Source organism: Pleurodeles waltl, chromosome 3_1 (assembly GCF_031143425.1).
Source record: "Pleurodeles waltl isolate 20211129_DDA chromosome 3_1, aPleWal1.hap1.20221129, whole genome shotgun sequence".
NCBI classification, from domain to species: Eukaryota; Metazoa; Chordata; class Amphibia; order Caudata; family Salamandridae; genus Pleurodeles; species Pleurodeles waltl.
Genome location: NC_090440.1, coordinates 1,573,345,660 through 1,573,356,438, shown reverse-complemented (window position 1 = coordinate 1,573,356,438; position 10,779 = coordinate 1,573,345,660).

Below are 10,779 nucleotides of genomic sequence, written 5' to 3'. Positions count from 1 at the left end.
AGCCCAAAATTGCTTATTGTTTGATGTAGTGGGTCTGTCCAGTGGCTTTTCCCAACTCTGTGGGCTTGTGCCTAAAGCCTGAGATTGGTTTTGGTTGGGGGTGAAAATTGCCTGGTTTGCTGCCCCACTTCATCTCAATGGATATGGATGCCCTGGTATATTATATTTTCCTACATTTATACCGCAAGCTAGAAATTATTTACTTTTGCGTTACCCCTTGTCTGCCATATCTGGTTTGCTACAGGTGACTTTGGTGAAATCTCCCAATGCTCCACAGAATGTGCCTATGAAGTTGACACATTCTATATCTGCAGTGGTTGCCCCTCCCCAGGTCTGGGAACTAATTCAGTAATGGTAAAATATTGCTACGACTGAAAATGCCCATGTGGCCTTGTGAGCTATAAAGTGAGTGGAACAGAGTTATAGTTATGCTGTTCTTTCCTGCAATATCATGAGTTGTGCTCTTGTAAGGTGGCTGAGTGCTGGCAAGTGGTTAGAGGCCCTGTATGTATGTGATCACAAGCTATCCTCCACCTTAGCCTGAATGATCCTTTTTGGGGCCTTCTTGTTAATTTTCAGATTACCTAGGAGCATGACAGAGATCGTTGTTGCAGAGGGTCACATGCTTCTTGACAACTCGTCCTGGGCTGATGTTACTAAGTAGAGTAGCTTTCTAGTCATAGATTTGATGGGCAAGCACTGGCACTAGAGTTGCTTTGCTCTTTCCTGCCATTAGTCCAACTGTTAAAAGTACCAATTTCTGCTTCCTAATTAATGGTCCCTTCTGTTTCTGTTTTTGCAGGATCTTGTTCGTTTCTGGGGGGGGTGAGATGATACCTGGAGGGGATTTAACTGCTGTTGGGGTTTTGGTCTTAATTTGAGTTAATAAAAGTTTTAACAGCTGTCAGTTGTTTCCTCTAGGTGTAATTTGACCATGTTTCCCATTTGGGGCTTCTGGAGAGACTTTAGATCGTCTAGTAGATTTGAGAGCGTAGTTGGTAACATACATAATTTATTCAATATGGGAGACGAGGTGCAAGTGAGGTTTAGCTCTCTTACCTCATTTTGGGCTTTTTCTGATCAGAATATTCAAATCAGAAATATTGCCATCAATCTCAGCCACATAAGTGGCAAATGTATTTCATATCTCTATTTGGATGTTCAATTTGACTGAGTGATATTCCGTTGCTTTGGACATTGACTGTTTTGTTTTTAATATTGAAGGCCAAACTCCTAATTCTGGGAGGGGGTAGAATTGCTCCTGTGGCTTCCCTTTCACAGGGCTCCGCTTCTAAAGTCTCCTCCCCCTGTATTACCTCTATTTCATTGTCCATGGCGTAGGAGGCTAACATCTCATCCCACTCTTCCTGTGTGAGGTAGAAAGTGTCAATGTTATCTCTGTTCTCTGTATGCTCACATGAGCTAGCTTGTTGTAGGCAATCCAGGCCTAAATCTGATTTGCATGCTTTTGCCGGTGTATGGCTGGGCCCAATCCAGTTGATGGAAGTGGTGGAAGATAGGGAACTCTTTATTGGCAGCAACATCAAGTGCAGCCTGAGAGTTGCTAATTTGTTGCGTTGGTATCCAGTGAGCTGATGCACCACTATGCCTCCGTGCTGTGGTCCCAGCAGTCAGCAAGACTGAAGGAATGCCTGGTGTATCCTGATCTGCTGTGTTGTTTTCTTGTTTCCCGAGATTTGTGCCACTTGCTGGGCCCCTTTATTTGAGGTTGCTTTTGGGGCTCACGTGCCCAAAGCTACAGACTGGCAAGAGAGTAAGCCAGCTGTGTCCTAGGCAAAAGCTTGTGAGTTGGCCAAGTTGGGGCAAGGGCTAGTATTTAAGTCTATAATCTCCTCTTGTTCTTGAGACTTGGTGTTTGGGCCTAGTGGTGGATTCTGCTTCTGTTTTTTGTTGTCCTCACAGAGACTTTAGCCCACAAGAATGGTCAATTGGGACTATTTCCTAGGACCAGGTCCAGGTTGTTGCTTTGTGCCACCACACTCCTATCTTTTCTCCTTTGATGGAATTGAGAAAGGGGGGCATGAGCATGCTTTTAAAGCGATGACACTGTTCTTCCCTGGTGACTGCTATGGGTTTCTGAGTACTGAGCAGCTCAGCTTAATGGTTTAGAATTATGGGTGGGTTGCGGGTGAAGGACGAAGGATGAGGGAATCGCTGTAAGGTTGCAACTTAGCACTATGCTGTACACTGTTGAGTGAGAGTTTGCTGTAAAAATGCAGCTTTCAGTGCTGGGCAGTATGCATCAGTGTACGGCTAAATAAGGCTTTATAAGGCTAGTTGAGGCTAGTTGATGCTTTGATATGGCTTAGGTTTGGCTTTGTTTTTAGCTTTGGTGTGACTATTGGTAGGGGCTGCAAGGCAGTGAGAATGTGATGAAAACTTTTGAAGTTTTGATAGCCGGTAGTGTTGCCTATCAATGAGAGAAACCCACACAGCCCACAAGCTGCACCGCAACCTTATCCAGTCCTGTCAGGCTGCTTCCGTGGGCCAGGGGCTCCCAGTGGCCCTGTGCATAGCAGGCGAGTCCTTTCCCACCTTTCCCACCTTGTTTACCTCATTGTGGCGTGAGGGTGGGGAGTGATGGATAAACTCTTGCAAACATACACCAAGGCCTGCTTCCCCACTGCACTCACTGCTACTGCTTACTGCTGCCTACTGACTGCCCCAAGAGCCAAGACTGCTGCCACTTTCAGTAGTGGTATCAGAGGTGCTGAAGTCTTGCCTTCATTCACAGGGGGTGGAGACTCAGCAGAGACACGTTCTCTGTGGACCGCTCCCCCCTGCGGGAGTCAAGTATGCTAGCAGCGCTTCAGTTGTGATTCTGCAGGTGCTGAATGAGAACTTGTTCAGGTTGGGTTTTCCTGTGGGGCAGTGCCGAGCTGGGCTGAGTTACATAGACCCCAGCAGCAAGCATGACTCTGCCTCGCTTGCTCTCCCTGCTCACTCTCTTCCGGCATGCAAGCATTCTGTGCATCTTGTGTGTCTCCTGTGGTTAATTCAATGCCTTTTGTGATTCACCCTGACAAGGACTATGGTTGTTGCTTGAGCTGGGCTTTCACCCCCCAACTAATAACCTGGGGGCATATTTATACTCCGTTTGCGCCGGAATTGCGTCGTTTTTTTTTATGCAATTTCGACGCAAAACTAACTCCATATTTATACTTTGGCGTTAGACGCGTCTAGCGCCAAAGTCCATGGAGTTAGCGTATTTTTTTAGCGTGGACACCTACTTTGCGTTAATTATATGCAAGGTAGGCGTTCCCGTCTAAAAAATCGACTCCGAGGCATGTGCGTCGGATTTATACTCCCGGGCAAAATTCACGCCCGGGAGTGGGCGGGTCAAAAAAAATGACGTACGGCCGCTTTTGCGCCGTTTTTTAGCGCCTGCAAAAGGCAGGCGTTAAGGGAGCTGTGGGCTCTGAAGGAGCCCAGAGGTGCCCCCCCATGCCCCAGGGACACCCCGTGTCACCCATGCCCACCCCAGGAGGACACCCAAGGCTGGAGGGACCCATCCCAGGGACATTAAGGTAAGTTCAGGTAAGTGTTTTTTAAATATTTTTTTTGTGGCATAGGGGGGCCTGATTTGTGCCCCCCTACATGCCACTATGCCCAATGACCATGCCCAGGGGACAGAAGTCCCCTGGGCATGGCCATTGGGCAAGGGGGCATGACTCCTGTCTTTGCTAAGACAGGAGTCATTTCTATGGGGGTTGGGAGTGAAAAAAAATGGCGCAAATTGGATTGAGGTGAAAAAATTGCCTCAACCTGACTTGCCCCATTTTTTGACGCCCAAGCCCCATATCCCCCTACTCCGGCGCTGCCTGGTGTACGTCGTTTTTTTTAACGCACACCAGACGGCGCCGCCGGCTAACGCCGGCTACCGTCATTCAATAAATACGGCGCCCGCATGGCGCTTCAGAATGGCGTCAGCCGGCGCTAATTTTTTTTTACGCAAAACTGCGTTAGCGCAGTTTTGCGTCAAAAAGTATAAATATGGGCCCTAATTTCTTAGAAAATAAATGTCAGGGAATTTGGTGGCTATTTATGCAGGTATTATTCCTTAATGTATTGATTGAAACTGTTCATATTGAATAACATTATGTGGAGAGCCCTGGGAAGACCCTGGTCTGCCATGTTTCAAAGTGAATGTGTGTAATCAGGGGTGAGATGACTAAGTACTTGAGACAGACCGCAATACACAGAGCAAAGCTATAATAGATAGGAGGTACATGTGCTATGGCTTAGCCATCTATTAGTGGTTAGACCGTAGTTTGGGCCTGCTATATGCACACCTGGACGTATTATGCCACAATGATTTTGCAATGTTTCACAACTCTGGCATGGTGTGTGTGTCACCAAAGGACTCAATAGGGGCCCCTTGAGGTCTGCTGTCCAGGCTTCCAGGACCTAGGACAGCATACTACCCAGGGAATCAAGATTATGAAGTCCAGTGCCAGGGTCGAGCAAGGGCCTCAACAGGAACTGACCATCTTGGTCACAGCCAGACTTCACCCCCAGCAGATGTTCTTATGAGAAAACTACTGTTACTCCACTGGCAGCCAACACCTGCCCCCACAGATGTTATATATAGTCAAACGGTAGACGTTCAACTGACATCAAACTGATGTCCCCCACATAATTTTATGAGAAACAGAGAATGGCAGCACTGATGACATTCTTAATGTAAAAAAATGCAGCATAAGATTGCATTTTTCAATGTGTGCTGACCAAAATCTTTTTATGTGGTGTTTTAGATGTCAATGGAATTGCTCCATTTCACCTACACGTAAAAAATATTATGGCGTCTTTTGGCTATTAATGGAGCAAGAGTACAGTAGAACTTCCACTTCCCATTTCTCTGTGATCACTGTGGGTAAATGTCTGTTAAGTGTTATGCAAATCTGTAAAACAGTGCCAACGTTGCTAGCAGATCAATTAATGTTTACCCCTTCTCTCTTCTACCTACACAACCTGAGCTTCTTGCACTGGTCTTAACGTGCTAGGACCCCGCCATGTTTCATGTAGAATTGTTACGGAGTGCCAAAAGTATTAGCAGAAACAATGTTTTTGCCCTCCTTTTCAAGTTTGCCCCACACCTGAATTGCCAATGCCACAGAAGATTAAACTCTAAATAATAACTGCCAAATGTCATGTTGATTTGTCAAACCAGAGTGTGTTTAAGAGATGGCTTAATCTGCTTTATGGTTTAAACTGTTTGAAAAGTGTATGTAACCTTTTTGGCTTGAAAAAGTGATTTGTTTAAATGTGCAAAAAGCGGTATTTTAGTGGCTTCAGAATTGGGCCTTACCTGAGGAACTGAATCAGGAAGCTACAAGTTATGGATTGAGCCTGTCTGTATCTAAGGAGATTCTGAATTCAGGAGCACGTTGATGCCCCAGCAGCCTGTGCTTGGGGTCACTTTACTCTTATGAGTTCTTAATGGTTGTTGCGTCAGTACTCTGATTGGTTGCTAGGGCTTCTACTGGACTAAGTCCCATATTTATACTTTTTGACGCAAACCTGTTACAGTGATCAAATCTAACAGAAACACTCATAACTCTTGTCCATTCCCTCTTACACTGTTCTCCAAAACACATCCCCACTCCCTCTACTATTCAAATTTCACTCACCAGCAGTACTCTACAGACAAATTCCTCTCGAAAACCATTATATCAAAATCTCCTCTCACTACTTCACGCAATTAGAATATTGTCGTATAGGTTCTCACTAGGATTATGAGACTACTGGATTTGAGCAGTAGGATCACATAGGTTGTGGGTACTGAGTACAATTCCACACCAGGTGCCACCAGGGTTTTCGGCTAACTAGCAGCGCCTCACCTCTGACCATGATGATTGTGGCAACTGAGCTCATGGTAAGATAGACTCCCCAGGGAATCGTGGTACATCAGATCGTATCCCGTTCTCTCAGTTACCAAGATCTCCCTCAGGCAAAGACAACAGAGGCAGAATATATTTAAATAAGCATTTATTAAAATATCTGCAGCTTAGATAAAAGCAGGTGCATAGCAATGTGAGAAAACAGGGCTGATTACAGAGGCCCCATAACTTTTTGCACCCATTTTCCTCTTTTTGCTGGTGTTTTCCTGACTTTGATGGTGCCCTGGGTACTGCTAACCAGTCCCAGGGCCTGTGCTTTGTGTAAAATGGATATGCAAATTAGGCTAATTATATTTGGCTAAGTTAACCTACCTATAAGTCCCTAGTATATGGTAGGGCATGTAGGTTTAGGGACCACAGCATAGGTGGTGCACACCTAGGTGCACTGCTGAGGTGCCCAGTGTCATTTTAAAAGCAAGCCTGACTTGCTGGCTGCTTTTAAATTAAAGTTATATGCAAATTCGACTTTGGAATTAAAGGTACTTACAAAGTCTTAAACTACCTTATTTTTACATATAAGTCACCCCTAAGGTGTGCTCTATGTGCCCCTAGGGCTGGGTGCCATGTAACTATAAGCAGGGACTTTATAAAAATAGATTTATAAGCCCTGATGAGGTAAAAACAGCCAAATTCGTTTTTCCCTCATTGAAGTAAATGGCCTTCATAGGCTAAAATGGGCAGACTTTATTTTAAATTTTAAAGTCTTCTTAAATGTTACATACCAAGAATTTGGTATCAAATTAATTGTTGTAATACTCCATTCACATTGTCAGACCCCAATTTCTAGCTTTCAAACATAAAACACCACAAATCAGCACACCCAAGACCAACTTTCATGCATCCCCCTATAAACCATGGAACCAACTCACGTTTGAACACTTAGGGCCATATTTATACTTTTTGACGCAAAACTGCGCTAACGCAGTTTTGCGTCAAAAAAATTAGCGCCGGCTAACGCCATTCTGAAGCGCCATGCGGGCGCCGTATTTAATCAATGACGTTAGCCGGCGTTAGCCGGCGGCGCAGCCTGGTGTGCGTGGAAAAAAACGACGTACACCAGGCAGCGCCAGCGTAGGGGGATATGGTGCTTGGGCGTCAAAAAAAATGGGGCAAGTCAGGCTGAGGCAAATTTTTCGCCTTAACCCGATTTGCACCATTTTTTTCGACTCCCAACCCCCATAAAAATGACTCCTATCTTAACAAAGACAGGAGTCATGCCCCCTTCCCCAATGGCCATGCCCAGGGGACTTCTGTCCCCTGGGCATGGTCATTGGGCATAGTGGCATGTAGGGGGGCACAAATCAGGCCCCCCTATGCCACCCAAATTTTTTTTTTTAAATACTTACATGAACTTACCTTAATGTCCCTGGGATGGGTCCCTCCAGCCTTGGGTGTCCTCCTGGGCTGGGCAAGGGTGACAGGGGGTGTCCCTGGGGGCATGGGAGGGCACCTCTGGGCTCCTTCAGAGCCCACAGGTCCCTTAACGCCTGCCTTTTCCAGGCGCTAAAAAACGGCGCAAAAGCGGGCGTACGTCATTTTTTTGACCCGCCCACTCCCGGGCGTGAATTTTGCCCGGGAGTATAAATACGGCGCACATGCCTCGGAGTCAATTTTTTAGACGGGAACGCCTACCTTGCATCTCATTAACGCAAAGTAGGTGTCCACGCTAAAAAATGACACAAACTCCATGGACTTTGGCGCTAGACGCGTCTAACGCCAAAGTATAAATATGGAGTTTGTTTTGCGTCAGAATTGCGTCCAAAAAAACGACGCAATTCCGGCGCAAACAGAGTATAAATATGCCCCTTAGAAACATAACTAACAACCAAAACAGATCTAGACACAATAAATTCAGTTCAAAAACTTTATGAGTGGCTACAGGAATCTTTCAATATCCTAAATACACTAAGAACAACAAAATAGGACAAAATAAAACAAGCACTTTGGAAAAATATATAGAACTAACAAAGATAAAAAAACAAATCAGAACGATGCTGGCTCAAAACAAACAGAAATCAAGACAAACTTCACCTATGGAAACTTAACAGAATATATAAATCAACAATCAAAGCAGCTAAAAATAGATACTATTCAGACAGAATTCATAATGCTAAATGTGCAAATAAAGAAAACTTTAATGGACCAAAGGAACTCATTCCATTACTCAAGAATTCACAAACAAACTAGAAAATCATTGGACTCCTATTTAAAACAAAGGAAAATCACCAGCATCACCAACCTGTTTCCAAAAATCCCCTCCAATAGTAAGCCTACCCAGCCTCTGCATACCTTCAAAGAAATATCACAAAGTGAATTTAAAGATCCGGTCAAAACATGCAGGCCTTTCAGTTGCCCTTGGCCAACACTTATTTTTAAGAATATTCTTTTTTCTACCTCTGCTGCCACAGTGGTAAAATAATCATCATAATTTTTTAACTGCGAGAATCTTTCCAGAAGACCTAAAAAAGTCATACATATGCCTATTTTCAAAGAAAATAAAACCTGGACCCGAATGACCACAGCAATTACAGACCAATTACAAATGGACCTTTCCTGGGAAAACTGATAGAAGGAACAGCGTTCGCCCAGATGTTGCAATTCATTGAAGATAGCTCCATACTTTCAGACTACCAAACTGGATTCCTCCCAGGAAGAGGAACAGAATCTGCCCTCATCACCATCTGAGATGACCTTAAAAACACAGTAGACTACAATGGAGTTGCTACAATGCTTCTCTTAGATCTTTCAGCTGCCTTTGACACAGTTGACCATGACACCCTAATACAAAGTCTTTACGAAGCCGGCACAGAAGAGACTGCTCAAAACTGGATTTAATTTTGCCTTCAAAATGGAACAAATGTCATCTACACTCTCCCTTTCTCATTCAAACTGTACTTCACAAAAGGAGGGGGTCCCTCAAGGCTCAATCATCTTACCCATGCCTTCCAACATCTACCTGAAGTCATGACCAGCAATGGTCAGATCACATGCTACAACTAAGCAGATTACACACAAATACTCCTTAAACTGGAAAGCCCCAAAGACATTGGAAACTCAAAAATCTTCAGTTGCCTCAGAGCCATTGATCAGTGGATGACATGGAGCAATTTCAAACTGAATGCTTCCAAATAGAAATACTCACACGTGGCAATTGGAAACAAATATGACCAACTCTGCAGCTGGCCCGATGATCTGAGACCAACTTTTAAAGTTTCTAAGGGAGTAAGAAACCTTGGAATTACTATGGACTCCAAGTTAACAATGAACGCCCAAGTTGACAAATTAGTAAGATCAAGCTTCATGACAGTGAAAACTCTGTGACAGATCATCCCCCACTTTGGATTTCCACACAAGGTCCAGGCTACTATCTGTCTTGTACTGTCTAAACTGGAATACACCAATGGCCTCTACCAGGGATCATCTCTATCAACTATGAAAAAACTACAAAGGATTTAGAAATCTGCTGGCAAATTTATCCTACATGTAAAGCATCATGCCCACAACTCCTCTGCCTTGAAGGCCCTTCATTGTTTACCAGTTGCCATAAGATCCACCTTCAAGCAGCTTTTTATTACTCACAAAGCAACACATGAAACAGGCCTGCTTTGTATCAGTAATAAAATCAGCAAATATATTCATCAAAGGAACCTCAGCTAAAGATTGGCCCTAGCCTCAAAACCCCACCCTTCAAGGAAAAGACAATGTTGTGGTTATATTATCAATGATGTCATTACTGATATGATATGTGGGGTAAGTAGTAATACATGGCGAGGGCGCATGTTACAGTTACCTTAGAGCATGAGTTATAGTGTCTTGAGATAAGTATAACTATAACTGTTGAATTTCTATGGGTTTGCGCATGTAACATGTAAACCTAACTATAACGTCCCTCTAACCTTTGTTTTTTCGTGTATTTTTAAGACTTTTTTGATTCTATTTCTAATTTTATCATCCAATAACCTTTTTTTTTTTCAGTTACTTTCTAAGGTTTTTTTTTAAATATTAAATTACCTTACATTAATCTAAACCTCACTGCGCACTGCCTTTGGCCATACACAGCTGCAGTAGGTCACAGTGCCTGCACTGCCTCAAGGCCCTGCGGCCGGCCTCCCGTAGGCATTGAATATGATTTATAAGTTTGGAGGATTGGTCCCTTACAGAAGCGAAGCTTCAACTGGGACGCCTGCTATGTTTATATTTAGAACTGCTTCCCATTGAGGATTAGTTTCTGTGAAATGAACATTGGTGCCACAATGGATCCTCACCTGCCCATTTGTCCAAGGGTGCTTGAGTAAATGTATAGCACACTTTTCACTCTACCACTACGTAAAGGACCACAAGGAAATACCTTCAGTGACCACATCTGGTATAATTTTGAGAATAACACTGTAACTCAATTGTCTACCTACTGAAATCTGTGCTAACATAAATCCTTGTACAGAGAAGAAATGCAAGTCTACAATGAGTTGAATCGCCACCAAACATGAAGTAAGTGCTTCTAGTCTCTGTTTATTACATGAAGTAAGTGCTTCTTTGCTTGGTGGAGATTTATTAATTTTGGTAACCTGTCCATCAAGCTGTAAGCTTGGGAGGTCCGATGCATAATATTAATCTATATGGGGCAAGGCCACACGGACAGAGTTTGAGGTAATTTTGTGTACTTTCATGCTCGTAGCTTTTAAAAGGATGAAGGATGGACTCTGCTGTCCCCAGGAGAGTGTATTTCATTAAGCAAGTAATTTTTTGTTTAGTGGCAATGTGATTATATTCCTCTGAATCACGAAGGCTCATAGGGCCTTTTTGTAACCTGTCCATCAAACAGGAAAAATGTGAGAGGTCTGATCTATACCACTAACCT